A 19,541-nucleotide genomic window follows, 5' to 3' on the forward strand; every position below is an offset into this window, starting at 1 on the left:
CAAGAATGTGTGTGTCAGTGCTTGTGTGTGTGTTTCCAGTGTGTGCGTGTGTGCCCTGTTTGTCCGGTGTGTGTGTGTGTGTCAAGAATGTGTGTGTCAGTGTGTGTGTGTGTGTGTTTTTCTGTCCAGTGAGTGTGTGTGTGTCTCTGTCCAGTGTGCATGTGTGCCCTGTGTGTGTGTGTGGTCTGTGTGTGTGTGTGTGTGTGTGTGTGTGTGTGCCCTGTTTGTGTGTCCAGTGTGAATGTGTGTGTGTGTGTGTGTGTGTGTGTGTGTCGGTGTGTGTGTGTGTGTGTGTGTCCAGTGGGTGTGTGTGTGTGTGTGTCCACTGTGTGTGTCCTGTGTGTGTGTGTCCTGTGTGTGTGCCCTGTGTGTGCGTGTGGTCTGTGTGTGAAGAGTCCCACATTTCTGAGATTCGGCAGTGGCCTGAAGGTATGTTAGGTTCAGGAGTGGGTTGCTGAGGTCCGAGTCTGATGGTTTTCAGGGTGGGCCCCTGTGGCCCCCCTCCCAGCAGTGTCTGTATGGGATAGGACTGGTAGTCAGAAGGTTTTCAGGGTGGGCCCATATGGCCCCCCTCCCAGCAGTGTCTGTATGGGATAGGACTGTAGTCAGAAGGTTTTCAGGGTGGGCCCCTGTGGCCCCCCTCCCAGCAGTGTCTGTATGGGATAGGACTGGTAGTCAGAAGGTTTTCAGGGTGGGCCCATATGGCCCCCCTCCCAGCAGTGTCTTCTCTCTTCAACTGCTGACCTCATCTGGAGTTGAGTTCCACATCCCTCATTGTCCTGGTACCATAGCAACTGGCCTGCCCTATCAGGAACTGAAACCAGACGTGACCCTTTGCCTCCTTCCTTAGAAATATGAATATTCACCAGTAACATGTTTGAACAGAATATGATCTTTCTGCACTTCCCCTTGTCTCACTCAGTAACTTTCCATCCCCAACGTTCCTCTTCACCCTTCACTGAGCCCTTAACATCTCCATGTATTATTCAGAATGTGATTCAGATTGTTGTGTAATTGTGAGTTGTAATGGAGTCCTTGTTCTCAATGGGACTGCTAAAACAGATAGATAAAGGTGTTAATAAATAAATGCATTCAGCACTAACAGCTCTGAGTGTCTTTCCATCTCTTCCCTGGTATGGATGAATGATTGTGATGTAATAAATATGTGTTGGTGCTGCAGGCCGTTGCTGCTCCTTGCAACATTGTAAGTTCAACATCATCTTTCTAAAATGTCACTTGCCAAATCTAACAGTAGCCTATCAGGAGCCTATCACTATCTAACAGTAGCCTATCACTATCTAACAGTAGCCTATCACTATCTAACAGTAGCCTATCACTATCTAACAGTAGCCTATCATTATCTAACAGGAGCCTATCACTATCTAACAGGAGCCTATCACTATCAAACAGTAGCCTATCACTATCTAACAGGAGCCTATCACTATCTAACAGTAGCCTATCACTATCTAACAGTAGCCTATCACTATCTAACAGTAGCCTATCGCTATCTAACAGTAGCCTATCACTATCTAACAGTAGCCTATCACTATCTAACAGTAGCCTATCACTATCTAACAGTAGCCTATCACTATCTAACAGTAGCCTATCACTCTCTAACAGTAGCCTATCACTATCTAACAGTAGCCTATCACTATCTAACAGTAGCCTATCACTATCTAACAGTAGCCTATCACTATCTAACAGTAGCCTATCACTCTCTAACAGTAGCCTATCACTATCTAACAGTAGCCTATCACTATCTAACAGTAGCCTATCACTATCTAACAGGAGCCTATCACTATCTAACAGGAGCCTATCACTATCTAACAGTAGCCTATCACTATCTAACAGGAGCCTATCACTATCTAACAGGAGCCTATCACTATCTAACAGGAGCCTATCACTATCTATCAGTAGCCTATCACTATCTAACAGTAGCCTATCACTATCTAACAGGAGCCTATCACTATCTAACAGTAGCCTATCACTATCTAACAGTAGCCTATCACTCGTTTTTATGTTTAACTTTAAATCAGTTAACGGTGTATCAATGAAAATCTGATATAGAGTGGAATGTACTGTTGACCAACCCATATATTTCAGCAGGGAAGTGTTCCTCACACCATCATTTCAAATGGTAGGACATGTGTCCTGTTGAAGCTAACTGGCTGATGGTAGGACATGTGTCCTGTTGAAGCTAACTGGCTGATGGTAGGACATGTGTCCTGTTGAAGCTAACTGGCTGATGGTAGGACATGTGTCCTGTTGAAGCTAACTGGCTGATGGTAGGACATGTGTCCTGTTGAAGCTAACTGGCTGATGGTAGGACATGTGTCCTGTTGAAGCTTACTGGCTGATGGTAGGACATGTGTCCTGTTGAAGCTAACTGGCTGATGGTAGGACATGTGTCCTGTTGAAGCTAACTGGCTGATGGTAGGACATGTGTCCTGTTGAAGCTAACTGGCTGATGGTAGGACATGTGTCCTGTTGAAGCTAACTGGCTGATGGTAGGACATGTGTCCTGTTGAAGCTAACTGGCTGATGAAGGACAATAACCTAGTATGCCTATTTACAGCAGCATATTTGTAACGGTTGTTGCTGTGTTGAATGGACCAAACTGCAGACGGAATGTGGATACTCATCTTTTTAATATATACGAGCAAAGCATCCACAGGAAAAACAATAACTACAGGCTACAGGCTAACATGCTACGTACAAACAAAAGACTAGCAGTGTTAGCACAACCACCCACAAACCCAAGTGACAAACATACTCCTAAATATATGACTCCCAATCAGGAACAACGATCCCCAGCTGTTCCTGATCAGGAGTCACAAGACTAACACAGAAACAGACATACTAGACAACACATACAGACTTCTTCTGCCACGTCCTGACCAAAATACTACACCACTACTCCGCTCTGCTGGTCAGGACGTGAAAATATTATTTAATAGTTGTTATACCAAAATTAATTGATGTCAATTGAATAAAAAAATATAGAATTTTACATGATCAAGTTCCCAAACTATAACCTACTAAGATAGGCACCTGGCACAATTCTGATTGGTACAGGTTATGAGTCACTTTTGTAGACATCGTGATTTATGAGTAATGAGAAAACAATCAGCAAAAGCAAATACTTAGATTGAATATGTAGGCAAATTCCATAATCAGTGGACCTGCGTGAGGGGTGTCATGAAGAATGTGGCCGTTTTGAAGGGGCTGATACAGTGTTACCACTATTTAGGGTGTTTTGAAGGGGCTGATACAGTGTTACCACTATTTAGGGTGTTATGAAGGGGCTGATACAGTGTTACCACTATTTAGGGTGTTTTGAAGGGGCTGATACAGTGTTACCACTATTTAGGGTGTTATGAAGGGGCTGATACAGTGTTACCACTATTTAGGGTGTTATGAAGGGGCTGATACAGTGTTACCACTATTTAGGGTGTTTTGAAGGGGCTGATACAGTGTTACCACTATTTAGGGTGTTATGAAGGGGCTGATACAGTGTTACCACTATTTAGGGTGTTATGAAGGGGCTGATACAGTGTTACCACTATTTAGGGTGTTATGAAGGGGCTGATACAGTGTTACCACTATTTAGGGTGTTATGAAGGGGCTGATACAGTGTTACCACTATTTAGGGTGTTATGAAGGGGCTGATACAGTGTTACCACTATTTAGGGTGTTATGAAGGGGCTGATACAGTGTTACCACTATTTAGGGTGTTATGAAGGGGCTGATACAGTGTTACCACTATTTAGGGTGTTTTGAAGGGGCTGATACAGTGTTACCACTATTTAGGGTGTTATGAAGGGGCTGATAGAGGGGCGGAGCTAGCTTGTTGGAGTGAACGGCTGTGTGTGAGAGGCTCCTGCAACTTTTTTGTGAAATATTCTAACTTAACCTACTTTATAGCACTTTTTACAACAAACGTTTCTTTCTAATACAATATTGTAACTTTCTATGTGAAAATGCCGAGTAATAAGCGACCAAAGGACAATAAATCCACTTCGGAGGCCTACTCCCCGCCAAACAACGAGACAGACATGACGGAAGGCACAGGTAACAACGTGACACTTACAGAACTTACCCGGGCTTTGGGAGAACTACGTGTTGCAATAGCTGAGGATCTTAAGGCTACTATTGCTGAACTGGACACTAAAATTGAGAGCACCATTCGAACGGTCGCCTCGCAGGGCCAGAGTATTGTGGACCTTGAGAAAGCTTCTGAATTCAACGCTGGTAGGATCGACGAGTTGGAGAAGCTATGCACGTCATTGCAGGATAGTGTGCAGAGGCTTTCTGTGAAAGTGGTCGACCAGGAGGGCCGATCTAGACGTCATAACCTTCGCGTTGTTGGTCTGGCAGAGGGGGTGGAGGCTGGCTCTCGCCCCACCGACTTCTTCGCCAAGATATTGAAGGATGCAATGGGATCGGATGTTTTGGCTTCAGATCCCCAACTGGACCGTGCACATCGCGCCCTTGTCCCAGTGCCTCGACCGGGCCAACGTCCTCGCCCAGTAATCATCTGTTGTCACAGTTTCAAGACCAAGGGTCTTATCCTGTGCGAGGCTCGAATGAGGGGCAACCTGTTACATAAAGGGCACCCCTTCCGTGTCTATGAGGATTATACGCCCGATGTGGCAAAGCACCGCGCCGGCTACAGAGATGTCATGACCAAACTCTACAAACTCCATCTTCGCCCAGCCTTGCTCTTCCCTGCAAGACTAAGAATTACCCCGCCTTCCGGAGAGAAGATTTGGCTCTCCTCGGTTTTGGACGCAGGGTTTTCAATTCTTACATTATTCCTATTACCATACCAGTTATTTATTGCTTGCGGGGTCTGGGGGTGATGGCTGGGAAGGGGCAGACGCAGACACCTGGATAGCAAGTTGATGTTTTGTGCTGTTCTGCCTTTGTCATAGCCTGGCCCGCTCTCACGATTAGATTCCCACCAGCCCTCCGTGGTGCTTGTGTCTGTGTAGGTGTGCGTACATATAATTACTATGTGTACTTTATTATTATTTTCTCTTAGCATTTTAGTATTAGGTATGTGTATATTTTAAATTAGTGTAGATTACTATTCTGGGGTGTGTATGTAGATGTGTGTGTGTATCTGTATATATATATATATATATTATTATATATTTTTTTTTTCCCCCAAATATTTATAAGTATATGTTTTTGGATGTGTGTGTATACATGTGTATGTATGTGTACGCAGATGTGTATGTGCGTAAATGTATGTGTGTATGTATATGTGTGTGTGTGTATGCACGTGTGTACGTATGTGGGTATGCGTGTATGTACTTGCGCGTGCGTGTGTGTGTGTAGGTAGGTAGGTATATGCGCATGTGTGTGTGTATGTAGGTATGCACATGTGTGTATATGTGGATATGTGTGCATGTATGTATGTATATGTACATGTGTATGTATGTGTGTGTGGATGTGTGTATATGTGTACTTGTATGTATGTGTATATATATGTATATATGTGTGTATGTATGTATATAGATCACTATTGTTTTTTAATTACTTAAAAAATGTTGTTTTTTTTTATTGAATTTCTTTATTTTTTTTAAACATTTGATTGGGGGGTACGTTCAATTTATCGAAATCCTTGTTCCTATCTCCTAACCCACAATATGTAATTGTACTGCTGTCTATGTCGGTTGCTGATGGTTTATGTTTAGACCGGCACTGCTTAAAAACCTCTACGGGCTAGGGGGCAGCATTGAGAATTTTGGAAAAAATATGTTCCCATTTTTAACTGCCTCCTACACCAACTCAGAAGCTAGAATATGCATATTATTGTTCAGGTTTGGATAGAAAACACTCTGAATTTTCTAAAACTGTTTGAATGGTGTCTGTGAGTATAACAGAACTCCTATGGCAGGCAAAAACCTGACAAGGTTTCAAGCAGGAAGTACCCTGTCTGACAAGGAGTCGTGCGTCTTATATCTTTTTATTGAAAAGTAAGGATCTTAGCTGTAACGTGACAATTCCCAGGGCTCCAATAGGCTCTCAGAGCCCGGGAAATAACTGAAGGTTTACGAGGGAGCCTCAGGCTGAAACACATTATCACCTTTTGTAAGTGTCGACTCAGAGGACCTTTGAATGAGGCGCGTGCACGAGTCGCTCCTGAGGAGAAATTTTATTCGGCTGTTTAGGCTCAATGCATACTCCCGGTCGGAATATTATCACTTATCTACGAGATAAATGGCATAAAAATTGGTTTTAAACAGCGGTTGACATGCTTCGAAGTACGGTAATGGAATATTTAGACATTTTTGACACGCCAATGCGCCATGCGCGGGACCGTGAAGAAGCATTCTGATAGTGTCTAGAACTCACGAACAAAACGTCGCTGTTTGGATATAACGATGGATTATTTGGGACCAAACCAACATTTGTTATTGAAGTAGAAGTCCTGGCAGTGTATTCTGATGAAGAACAAGCAAGGTAAGAACATTTTTCTTATAGGAAATGTGATTTTGGTGGAGGCTGACCTGGGTGGGTATCTAAATAGCTAGCCCTGTAATGCCGGGCTATGTACTTAGATTATTGCAAAATGTGCTTCATCCGAAAAGCTATTTTAAAATCGGACATATCGAGTGCATAGAGGAGTAATGTATCTATAATTTTTTTAATAATTGTTATGCTTTTTGTGAACGTTTATCGTGAGTAATTTAGCAAACTGTTAGTAAATTCCCCGGAAGTTTGCGGGGGTTATGCTTTTTCTGAACGTCACATGCTAATGTAAAAAGCTGTTTTTTGATATAAATATGAACTTGATTGAACAGACATGCATGTATTGTATAACACAATGTCCTAGGTGTGTCATCTGATGAAGATCATCAAAGGTTAGTGCTGCATTTAGCTGTGGTTTGGGTTTATGTGACATGATATGCTAGCTTGAAAAATGGGTGTCTGATTTTTTCTGGCTGGGCACTCTGCTGACATAATCTAATGTTTTGCTTTCGTTGTAAAGCCTTTTTGAAATCGGACAGTGGGGTTAGATTAACGAGATTCTTGTCTTTAAATAGCTGTAAAATAGTCATATGTTTGAGAAATTGAAGTAATAGTATTTCTAACGATTCAAAAATCGCGCCACTGGATTTCAGTGGCTGTTACGTAGGTGGGACGATTTCGTCCCACATACCCTAGAGAGGTTTTAACAGTGTAATCTTGTGATGCTATATCTTGCTTATCTCAGGGATTGACCCAAGATGAAGTTTAAGTGCACAATATGTTTAAGTTGCAACTTATTCTGTTTAGGTTTATTAGATGCTATCTGAACACTTTAATCGCGGGAGCCTCCTCAGTTCAGATGTTAGTAGAAGATCTAGGATAGTGAGAGGTGAACGTATAGTTGGGATTTTATTTTTGTTTTACCTCTTGTTCGAGGTCGCGCCGTGCTTTTTTGGCATCGGCCAGACAATGTGTTTATTATTTTTATTTTCATGTTTTTTTCTCTCCTTTTTGTGTATGCCTGTTAAATGTGGGTTGATGGGAGGGGTAAATGTTGGGGAAAGTAGGGGAACAGGGTGGAGAGTAAAGGTGCTTGCAGGGGGGAGGGGTGGGTTGGATACTGCTCGGGTGTAGGTGCTACATATGCTGATCGTGATGGTTTGGTGCGCTTTCTTACCTTTTTAGTAACTTACATGCTATGCAGGCCACCATAGGAACTACAAATGAGAGGAGGGCGGGGCTTACATTCACTTCCTGGAATGTCAAGGGTTTAAATGAACCAATTAAGAAGGCAAGGTCCTAGCCCACTTGAAAGCACTCTCGTCTGATATTATATTTTTGCAAGAAACCAATCTGAAAAACAATTCTCATAACAGACTTAAATGTAAGTGGGTGGGGCAAGTGTATCACTCTAACTTCTCTGCCAAAACGAGAGGCACAGCGATTCTGGTACGGAAAGGAATTCCCTTTCAACATAAAACCCCTATTGTGGACAAAGAGGGTCGTTATGTGATCGTAATAGAAGAGATCCACTCTACTTCTGTAACTCTACTAAATATATATGGGCCAAACATTGATAACCCCTCTTTTTTCAAAAGAGTCCTTGCCCTGATTCCAGATATCTCCCATACTAACCTGGTCATTGGAGGGGACCTCAACTGTGTACTAGACCAATATTTGGATAGATCCTCTACCCGGCGAACCCTTACCTCCTATTCAAGAGAATTCTTAAATACCTACATAAAAAATTAGAACTTATTTGATATATGGAGGATCTCTAACCCTACGGGTAGGGAATACTCCTTTTACTCTCATGATATATGGAGGATCTGTAACCCTACGGGTAGGGAATACTCCTTCTACTCTCATGATATATGGAGGATCTCTAACCCTACGGGTAGGGAATACTCCTTCTACTCTCATGATATATGGAGGATCTCTAACCCTACGGGTAGGGAATACTCCTTCTACTCTCATGATATATGGAGGATCTGTAACCCTACGGGTAGGGAATACTCCTTCTACTCTCATGATATATGGAGGATCTCTAACCCTATGGGTAGGGAATACTCCTTCTACTCTCATGATATATGGAGGATCTGTAACCCTACGGGTAGGGAATACTCCTTCTACTCTCATGATATATGGAGGATCTCTAACCCTACGGGTAGGGAATACTCCTTCTACTCTCATGATATATGGAGGATCTCTAACCCTACGGGTAGGGAATACTCCTTCTACTCTCATGATATATTGAGGATCTCTAACCCTACGGGTAGGGAATACTCCTTCTACTCTCATGATATATGGAGGATCTCTAACCCTACGGGTAGGGAATACTCCTTCTACTCTCATGATATATGGAGGATCTGTAACCCTACGGGTAGGGAATACTCCTTCTACTCTCATGATATATGGAGGATCTCTAACCCTACGGGTAGGGAATACTCCTTCTACTCTCATGATATATGGAGGATCTCTAACCCTACGGGTAGGGAATACTCCTTTTACTCTCATGATATATTGAGGATCTCTAACCCTACGGGTAGGGAATACTCCTTCTACTCTCATGATATATGGAGGATCTCTAACCCTACGGGTAGGGAATACTCCTTCTACTCTCATGATATATGGAGGATCTGTAACCCTACGGGTAGGGAATACTCCTTTTACTCTCATGATATATGGAGGATCTCTAACCCTACGGGTAGGGAATACTCCTTCTACTCTCATGATATATGGAGGATCTCTAACCCTACGGGTAGGGAATACTCCTTCTACTCTCATGATATATGGAGTATCTGTAACCCTACGGGTAGGGAATACTCCTTCTACTCTCATGATATATGGAGGATCTGTAACCCTACGGGTAGGGAATACTCCTTCTACTCTCATGATATATGGAGGATCTCTAACCCTACGGGTAGGGAATACTCCTTCTACTCTCATGATATATGGAGGATCTCTAACCCTACGGGTAGGGAATACTCCTTTTACTCTCATGATATATGGAGGATCTGTAACCCTACGGGTAGGGAATACTCCTTTTACTCTCATGATATATGGAGGATCTCTAACCCTACGGGTAGGGAATACTCCTTCTACTCTCATGATATATGGAGGATCTGTAACCCTACGGGTAGGGAATACTCCTTTTACTCTCATGATATATGGAGGATCTCTAACCCTACGGGTAGGGAATACTCCTTCTACTCTCATGATATATGGAGGATCTCTAACCCTACGGGTAGGGAATACTCCTTCTACTCTCATGATATATGGAGGATCTCTAACCCTACGGGTAGGGAATACTCCTTCTACTCTCATGATATATGGAGGATCTCTAACCCTACGGGTAGGGAATACTCCTTCTACTCTCATGATATATGGAGGATCTCTAACCCTACGGGTAGGGAATACTCCTTTTACTCTCATGATATATGGAGGATCTGTAACCCTACGGGTAGGGAATACTCCTTCTACTCTCATGATATATGGAGGATCTCTAACCCTACGGGTAGGGAATACTCCTTCTACTCTCATGATATATGGAGGATCTGTAACCCTACGGGTAGGGAATACTCCTTCTACTCTCATGATATATGGAGGATCTGTAACCCTACGGGTAGGGAATACTCCTTCTACTCTCATGATATATGGAGGATCTGTAACCCTACGGGTAGGGAATACTCCTTCTACTCTCATGATATATGGAGGATCTGTAACCCTACGGGTAGGGAATACTCCTTCTACTCTCATGATATATGGAGGATCTGTAACCCTACGGGTAGGGAATACTCCTTCTACTCTCATGATATATGGAGGATCTGTAACCCTACGGGTAGGGAATACTCCTTCTACTCTCATGATATATGGAGGATCTGTAACCCTACGGGTAGGGAATACTCCTTTTACTCTCATGATATATGGAGGATCTGTAACCCTACGGGTAGGGAATACTCCTTTTACTCTCATGATATATGGAGGATCTCTAACCCTACGGGTAGGGAATACTCCTTCTACTCTCATGATATATGGAGGATCTCTAACCCTACGGGTAGGGAATACTCCTTCTACTCTCATGATATATGGAGGATCTGTAACCCTACGGGTAGGGAATACTCCTTTTACTCTCATGTTCACAATGTTTACACTCGAATTGATTACTTTTTGGTTGATGCTAAACTACTCCCCTATACTTGTAATGTGAGGTATCATGATATTATAATCTCTGACCACAGTCCACTCACCTTCTCCCTGAGATTGGGTGATGCTAAACTACTCCCCTATACCTGTAATGTGAGGTATCATGATATTATAATCTCTGACCACAGTCCACTCACCTTCTCCCTGAGATTGGGTTACATCGTACCAAACGAGAGGGTCTGGAGGTTGAATCCTCAGCTCCTCACAGAACCAACATTCTGTGAACATCTTAAAGATCAAATTACATTTTTCTTTGATACCAACGACAACACAGAGACTTCCCCAGCATTATTGTGGGAAACGCTGAAGGCTTATTTGAGAGGCTGTATCATCTCCTTTCAGACTGCCAGGAGTAGGCAAAACAGAAGAGAATTGGTAGAACTGGAGGGACAAATTCACTTACTGGATAGGGAGAATGCTAGACACTCATCTAAGGAGAAACATAAAAAATGATGTCTTTAAAATGTAAATACAATCAGATCCTCTCTGCTAAAATTGCTAAATCTTTTCTCTATGCCAAGCAAAAATATTTTGAGTTTGGTGACAAACCACACAAACTACTCGCCAGACAACTTCGTAAGAATGTGAGTGACCGAATGATTCACAAAGTTAAATCTGCATCTGGGGAATTACTCTCTTCCCCCAAAGACATAAATGACAGATTCCGTCAGTTTTATGAGACTTTATATACATCTAAAGCGGACCCTAACCCCTTAATTATGCAAAACTTTTTGGAGAACTGTAATCTTCCTGCCCTGAACCAGGAAGACTCTAACTTCCTGAATAAGGAAATATCTCTTGAAGAAATTACAGAAACAATAAAATCTCTAAAGAGTGGCAAGACCCCGGGCCCAGATGGATACCCGAGTGAATTCTACAAAACATTCAGCAACATGCTCTCTCCCTACCTACACAAAATGTTGGTTCAGGCCAACGAGGATGGAGTGCTCCCATCCACTTTGGATGAGGCGTTTATTACAGTTATACATAAGAAGGGTAAGGATCCGGAAGAGGTAGGGTCATACAGACCAATATCCCTCCTTAATACAGACCAAAAGATTTTAGCAAAAACTTTGGCTAAAAGGCTGAGCACTTTAATTGGCAAATTGGTCCATTCAGACCAGACCGGCTTTATCCCTAACAGAAACTCATTCTTCAATCTCAGGCGCCTATTCAACATTGTGTATTCTCAGAGGTTACCTAACGTGGACCTAGCCGTTATATCTCTTGACGCTGAAAAGGCCTTTGACCAAGTTGAGTGGCCCTATCTATTCAAGGTCCTACAGAAATGTAATATTGGAGATGGGTTCATAAAGTGGATCCAGCTTTTATATAGGAACCCCTGTGCGAGAATACTCACTAACCAATCATTGTCGCCCCGATTTAACCTTCACAGAGGGACAAGGCAGGGTTGTGCGCTGTCGCCTATGCTCTTCGCCCTAATTATTGAACCTCTCGCTCAAGCGATCAGATCTCATGCAGCAATACACGGCTATAATACTAAACATACTCTAAATAAGATTTCCCTATACGCAGATGACATTCTCCTCTATGTAACAGAACCCCAAGATAGTATTCCAGCTATTCTGGAGGTGATTAATTTGTTTGGTACCTTCTCGGGATACAGAATAAATTGGAACAAGAGTGAATTAATGCCCATTCGGTTGCAAAACACCTCCTGGCTAGAACATCTTCCAGTTAAGCTATCTTAAGATAAATTTACCTACCTTGGAATTGTAGTTACCAAACAATACTCCTTACTATTTAAAGATAATTTCCCCTCTCTGATGCAAAAACTTAAGGCAAACATACAATTTTGGAGAACTCTCCCAATTTCTCTGCTCGGAAGAATTAATGCCATTAAAATGGTCTTCCTCCCCAACTGCTCTACCTATACCAGAACATCCCAGTATTCATACCTAAATCCTTTCATAAACAACTGGACTCTATTATCAATCCTTTCATCTGGGATTATAAAACACACAGGATAGGTAAAAAACACCTCTGTAAATCCAAGATGGAAGGAGGATTGTCTCTCCCAAACTTTATATTTTACTACTGGGCCGCCAACCTCCGCGCTGTTACGTTTCTGCTGGATGACGCACTCCCGCCATCCAGCTGGCTTAGTATGGAGCGAGAGGAGTGCCACCCCTTCTCTATTGGTGCTGTGATTTTGTCACCTGTCAAGCTGGAGATGTCACTTTACCGTAACAATCCTATTATACATAGCACAGTCCGAATCTGGAAGCAAATTAAAGTCCACTTTGATCTTAGACCAATATCATTCATGCTTCCTGTTGCCAGGAATCCCTCCTTTGCCCCCTCTAACCTTGATAACACCTTTGAGCGGTGGGGAGAGTTGGGGATAAGTACCATAGGGGATTTATATATAGGGGGAACCTTTGCTTCCTTTGAATCGCTGAGGGAAACTTATAATCTTCCCAGAAGTAACTTTTTCAGATACCTACAGATTAGAGACTATGTTAGAAAATACCTCCCAACATTTGGGAATGATAAACCTTCCACATTTGACGGATGCATAAAAATATGCCCCACCTCAGACAAGCTGATATCTCGTATATATGATGCTTTTCAATCTGTTAGCGCACCCTCTACTGATGCCATTAAGGCAAAATGGGAGGAAGAACTAGGGACTGATATTTCGGTGGCAGACTGGGAGGACAGCTTGGAGTATATCCACACCTGCTCCATTAACTCCAGACATCGTCTCATACAATTCAAGGTATTACACAGATTACACTATTCCAAAACCAAACTGCATAGGATATTTCCTGGGACATCCCCTATGTGTGATAAATGTCAGGCTGAGCAGGGTACACTTCTCCACTGCTTTGCCCTATGCTCTAACTTGTATGGGTATTGGTGTGGAATTTTTGGGGTCCTCTCTGAAGTTATGGAGACTTCAATAGACCCAGACCCGCTTCTGATAATCCTGGGAGTGTCTGATTCCCTAAACGGATTAACCAACTCCCAAAAACAACTAATCTCTTACAGTCTCATTTCGGCAAAATAATTAATCCTGTTGTTTTGGAAAAAGAGGGAAGCGCCCTCTACCAAATTATGGCTCAGCGAATTGGCAAACACTGTACACTTAGAAAGAATTACATATATTTTGTACAATAAATTATCAACATTTGATCAAATCTGGCAGCCTTTCCTCTCTTACTTGGACCAGGCGGCGCTGTGAATTTGCACTTAACGCACTCTCAATTGTCATACGGTAATCTACCTTTGGGCAGCGTGTGCTGGCCCCGCCACCCGAGCAGTTGGGAGGGGAATAGGGTGGAATAAGGGGGGATAAAGTGGGGTATAAGTGGGGGGGGTTACATCGACCCTTTTTTTTCCCCCTTTTTTCTTTTTTTTCTTTTTTCTTTCTACCTGTCCTTGTTTTGTATGTCTTGTTTTGTAATATTTGTTTTGTGCCCAGAACACTGGGTCTTTTGGTTAATGTCTGTTCTCTTATGTTTAGATAAGAACTGTAAACTTGTCTTTTATACCTATACACCATTCTTGTGTATGTGTTCAATAAAAAATATTTGAACCAAAAAAAAAAAATGGGGTTTCATAGATTGAAGTACAGTATTGTAGCCAAGGGTAGCGCATGTTCAATTAAGTTTAAAACTAATGATTGGGGGGAGTACAATAGAATTATAAGCATTTTTAGGTTTTGTTTGTAGTTAACTTTTGGGTTTCTGAATCGGTGTAGTATGAGGAAATGCTGACCAAGTGGTTATTTTATGGAAAAAGGAGCGCTTAACTATCTTTGGGAAAAATACCTAGGGACAGGATATCTTAAAGGGCTATACACACATGGCATTTTGAAGTTTTGTTTTCTGAGTTTTAATTAAACACGTGAAATTATTTTGATAGGGAATGTTCTGGGAAATTGAGATACAAAATGTAGATAAAGTTACTAGCTTCATTTGTCTAATATAGTAAGAAACACGGTTCTGAAAGGGTGGTAGGACTTTTTGACCCCTCTGGTGACATTTCCTTTTGTGGTCTGATCAGCCGCAATGAAAAGCCATTTGGATGGTGAATTTAGGGTCATTTGTGATACTGACTTTAAGGAAATTTGGAGAACTGACAATTATGATGGAGTTAAAGTTCTTGGACACAAGTGATAATTTGAACTAATGAAAAGACAGAATGACAACAAGGGTATAATACATTTTCTTAGTGGAGTAGTTCAGATTAATAAGCAAGAGTACTTTTTACATTATCTAGATAAGTTTATTTTCCCTTAGGAAGTCAGCTGTGGTTGTATTTAGTGGAAGAGATTTAACACAACAAGACTGTGGAATTAATATAATAGTATTATTATATTTTGTTGTTGAATAAGTTTAATAATGGTAGACTTCTGTCAAGTATCAGGATATATTCTAAGCCAACAGGACAGGAATATATGATATCTGTAGGTGATCCAGGATCATTGAGGTTATCGAGATAAATTTAAGTAGCTATGGAATAAGACAATGAGACCTCTAGTACTCCCCTGCACTGCTGAGACCTTGATGGGTTGGAAGTAGGAGGAGGAGAGCATAAGCAAGGAAGAGAAGATAAAAGGGACACAGAAGAATTAGATAACGGTTAGTGAGTGGAGACCAGCATAGTTAAATTATAAACAGGTGAGGACAGAAAAGACACTGGGAGAGACAGAAAAGACATAAGAATAGAAGATAGAAGGATAATTTTTTGTAGAATGTCCATTCCAACATTTGGAAATGGACTTATTGAACTATTCCGAATTGAGGGGAAGAAGGGGTGTTTAACAATAACAGATAAGTATAGCAAATGGGTAGAAGCGTTCACAACTTACTTGGTGGACATGATTATGGTAGCTAAAATATTAAGTCAAGATATTATCCCTAGAGTTGGTTTACTAAGAGCCATCTCTTTAAATGATGGATGACAGTTTAGCTAATCAGGTAGAGCCTATAGAATGCCAGAGTTAGGGAGAATAGAAATACCAGAACAGGTAGACATATAAGTTAAAGATATACTAGCAGAGCACATGAGAAGACTGTTAACCAAACCCGTATGTCCAAGATTTTGTGTCCAACAGGTGAATTGCAGGAGAAGGTGATTCACTCAATCCAACTAGGAGACTGGGTGTGGATCCAGTCCCTGAGGAAACTGGAAGCAGTCCCGTTGGGAAGGCCCATACCAGATTCATGTCCATGTCCAAGATTTTGTGTCCAACAGGTGAATTGCAGGAGAAGGTGATTCACTCAATCCAACTAGGAGACTGGGTGTGGATCCAGTCCCTGAGGAGAAAAAACTGGAAGCAGTCCCGTTGGGAAGGCCCATACCAGGTGCTATTAAACCATTGCCTTTGCCAGTAGGAAAGCTGAGAGAGTCACATGTGTCCACGTTACCCACTGCAAGAAGGTATGTACACATATGAGCACTGATGATCACACACAGAGTTAGGAGAAGAACCGAGAACCAATAAGGTCCGGGGGTTACCTCCTTAACGAAGATTTCCTATCCCGACCGTTCATCACTGTGTGTGCTCCTAGAGGTGTGAGTATGGGGTGGTACCTAGCAGATCGACTAAGGGCAGGAGAGGGTTGACGGTTTTGGGAAGAGTAGAGGCTCTGAGCTGCATCATAATCTAATCTTTCTGATACATTCAGATCCAACACCTTCGGGTACTAATCATACGATACCGTTGTCATTGAGAAGAAGTAGAAGATAAACTATATAATACACTGATGAGTGACGTACAGAATAAGGAATCAAAGAAGATCAAGATGTAGAATTTTAGGTGAGCATTAAACAATTCCTTGGGGAAGCAGACAACTGTACAGGAATTGGGGTTGGCCAGATTGAAGTACTCAGCCAACCCACCTCGGTTCACCTGGATTCCTGATGAGCACCAGTGTTATAGATACAAGAATGGCACCGAGAATTGAGATGATTTTAACGGCTGGAAAGGTAATCGTTAATGTGACTGACTTAGGTTTGAAAGCACAGGAGAAAATGTGTAACCTCATAGCATCTATGGCTGATGAAGGGTGGGCTAGTACCAGCAAAGGACGCATACGACAAGAATTACCACAAAGGGTGGTTAGGAACTTGCGCCCTGGGGTTATTGGTCCAACCAGTTTGAATTAGTGATAAGAGACCAGTTATAGGAGGCTAAAGTAGGTACAGGAGGAGTTTTGATAAGGATGGGAATGGCTTTGTCTAGATGGATGCTATTGGCATCCTCAGGGAGGTTCCAGATGAATACAAAGTTATGAATCAAATATGTGAAGGCTTTAACACTACATTATGTTGGTAGTTGACAATAAATAATAATGTGGATTGAATTAATGACATCTTTTATAATCAACAGAGATTCATGAATGAAACCGGGGATGCAGTAAAGAGGTTCTCTGACCAATTTTCCGCCACCTCCCTCATGACCTGGTAAAATAGACTAACTCTCGATAGGTTACGGGCAAAGAGGATGGTGTAGGTAGAATGATTAGGTTCATTGCTGTACGTACATTTTTGATAACACAGCTCATGTTTGGGAAATGGAAAAGTGTTGCAAGAACTGTATTATGGGCTGCTTTAACCTGTATGAGTGTGTTTGGGTTGTGTGGTTGTTGTTTGGTCCCGTGTGCAAGAGGTTTAATAACCAGAACTTTAGAGAGATGATAACGGAGCAGATGGTGAGCTACGGACCGAGTGAAAGTTCAGATCAATGAGACGACAAGTACCTACCGCCGAGCAAGCCTGTTCCCCTTTTTCTTTGTCACGTCTTGCAGACGTGAAGAGGGGGATTTGTAATAAAGATAATCTAACGTTTTACCTAATGATATATAAGGAGGGCATTTGCACAACATGCTTCACAACAGCACACAACAAAATTCCAGAGACATATTGAGCAACCAACTGATACCAATCACGACCACACCCAGAGACAGATGGCTGACTTAAGCACTCACACAAAAATGTCAAGACATGAAAGCGCCCTAGCCACACGAACTGACCACTGGTGTAAAAAACAACATTCCATGAATATCGTAACCAACCAGACACGAATTAGCAGAAAAACACACTTAGGGGTGTTGGACTCCGAGGACAAAGGACACTGCCCAGGGCCAATGGGAAGTCGACACCACCTGGAGAATGGACCGTCCCTCCACTCATCGACCAGTCAGGAGAGCGGACCTACTAGACTCAACCTATGTCAACACACTGTTATTTCATTGTATAAATTGGATGCACACCATGTTTCGGGGCTCTCTTCCGCTAGTTCCCTATGAGCTAAACGAAGGAGTCCGTGCACGCTTTGCCAAATATCTTTGTCTCATAATAAAATGCCTTACTATAATTGAATCCACCCGGTCCAGCGTCCTGACTTGGTCTCCTTCTCAAGTAACAGATCATCAACACGTGTAAAAGAGCACTGTTTCCACAAGGTTTCGAACCGAGGACCTTTCGCGTGTAAAGCGAACGTGATAACCACTACACTACAGAAACCGCTGCTCGATCTTTCTGCAAGTGGTAAACCGAATTTTACCGATATTCATGGCACGTATTCGAATTTCCAAAATAAGGCATTAATGAATTTCTCTGTTACCACTATGATACTTCTTGAATGTGTCAATGAGCATTGTCCCCGCCCGGTTTCGAACCGAGGACCTTTCGCGTGTAAAGCAAACGTGATAACCACTACACTACAGAAACTGCTACTTAATTTTCCTGCAAGGAGTAAACCGAATTTTACAGATATTCATGGCACGTATTCAAATTTCCAAAATAATGAATTTCTCTGTTACCACTATGGTACTTCTTGAATGTGTAAATGAGCGTTGTCCCCGCCCGGCTTCGAACCGTGGACTTTTCGCATGTGAAGCAAACGTGATAACCACTACACTACAGAAACTGCTGCTATATTTAGCTACAAGGAGTAAACCGAATTTTACAGATATTCATGGCACGTATTCGAATTTCCAAAATACAGAATTTATGAAAATAACTTTTCTCTGTTAAAAGTACAGTACCTACTGCACTTGTCAAAGAGCACTGTTTCTGCCCGGTTTCAAACCGAGGACCTTTCGCGTGTAAAGCAAACGTGATAACCACTACACTACAGAAACTGCTATATAATTTTTCTGCAAGGAGTAAACCGAATTTTACAGATTTTCATGGCACGTATTCGAATTTCCAAAATAAGGGATTCATCAAATTCTCTGTGGTGCTAATTGAATGTGTTAATGAGCGTTGTTTTCACCTGGTTTCAAACCAGGGACCTTTCGCGTGTGAAGCAAACATGATAACCACTACACTACAGAAACTGCTGCTACATTTAGCTACAAGGAGTAAACCGAATTTTACAGATATTCATGGCATGTATTCCAATTTACAAAATTAGGGATTTATGAAAATAATTATTCTCTGTTAAAAGTACAGTACCTGCTGCACATGTCAAAGAGCACTGTTTCCGCCCGGGTTTGAAACGAAGACCTTTCGCGTGTAAAGCGAACGTGATAACCACTACACTACAGAAACCGCTGCTCGATTGTTTTGCAAGGAGTAAACTGAATTTTACCGATATTCATGGCACGTATTCGAATTTCCAAAATAAGTCATTAATGAATTTCTCTGTTATCACTATGATACTTCTTGAACGTGTCAATGAGCGTTGTTTCCACTGGTTTCGAACCAGGGACCTTTCGTGTGTGAAGCGAACATGATAAATACTACACCACAGAAAATACTGCTACAATTAGCTGCAAGGAGTAAACCAAATTTTAAAGATTTTCATGGAACGTATTCGAATTTCCAAAATAAGGGATTCATCAAATTCTCTGTGGTGCTAATTGAATGTGTTG

General features: G+C 42.0%; 4 non-coding genes across 4 annotated transcripts; all 4 read right to left on the reverse strand.

The window, feature by feature from the left end:
- Positions 1-18,113: 18,113 nt before the first annotated feature.
- trnav-uac (transfer RNA valine (anticodon UAC)) lies at positions 18,114-18,186 on the reverse strand. The gene has a single exon. It is a non-coding gene; the product is annotated as a tRNA-Val (tRNA).
- A 134-nt stretch (positions 18,187-18,320) lies between these two features.
- trnav-uac (transfer RNA valine (anticodon UAC)) lies at positions 18,321-18,393 on the reverse strand. The gene has a single exon. It is a non-coding gene; the product is annotated as a tRNA-Val (tRNA).
- A 340-nt stretch (positions 18,394-18,733) lies between these two features.
- On the reverse strand, positions 18,734-18,806 carry trnav-uac (transfer RNA valine (anticodon UAC)). Its single transcript has one exon. It is a non-coding gene; the product is annotated as a tRNA-Val (tRNA).
- A 339-nt stretch (positions 18,807-19,145) lies between these two features.
- trnav-uac (transfer RNA valine (anticodon UAC)) lies at positions 19,146-19,218 on the reverse strand. The gene has a single exon. It is a non-coding gene; the product is annotated as a tRNA-Val (tRNA).
- Between the last annotated feature and the right edge of the window lie 323 nt (positions 19,219-19,541).

Source organism: Salmo trutta, unplaced genomic scaffold (genome assembly GCF_901001165.1).
Source record: "Salmo trutta unplaced genomic scaffold, fSalTru1.1, whole genome shotgun sequence".
In the NCBI taxonomy this organism is placed as follows: domain Eukaryota; kingdom Metazoa; phylum Chordata; class Actinopteri; order Salmoniformes; family Salmonidae; genus Salmo; species Salmo trutta.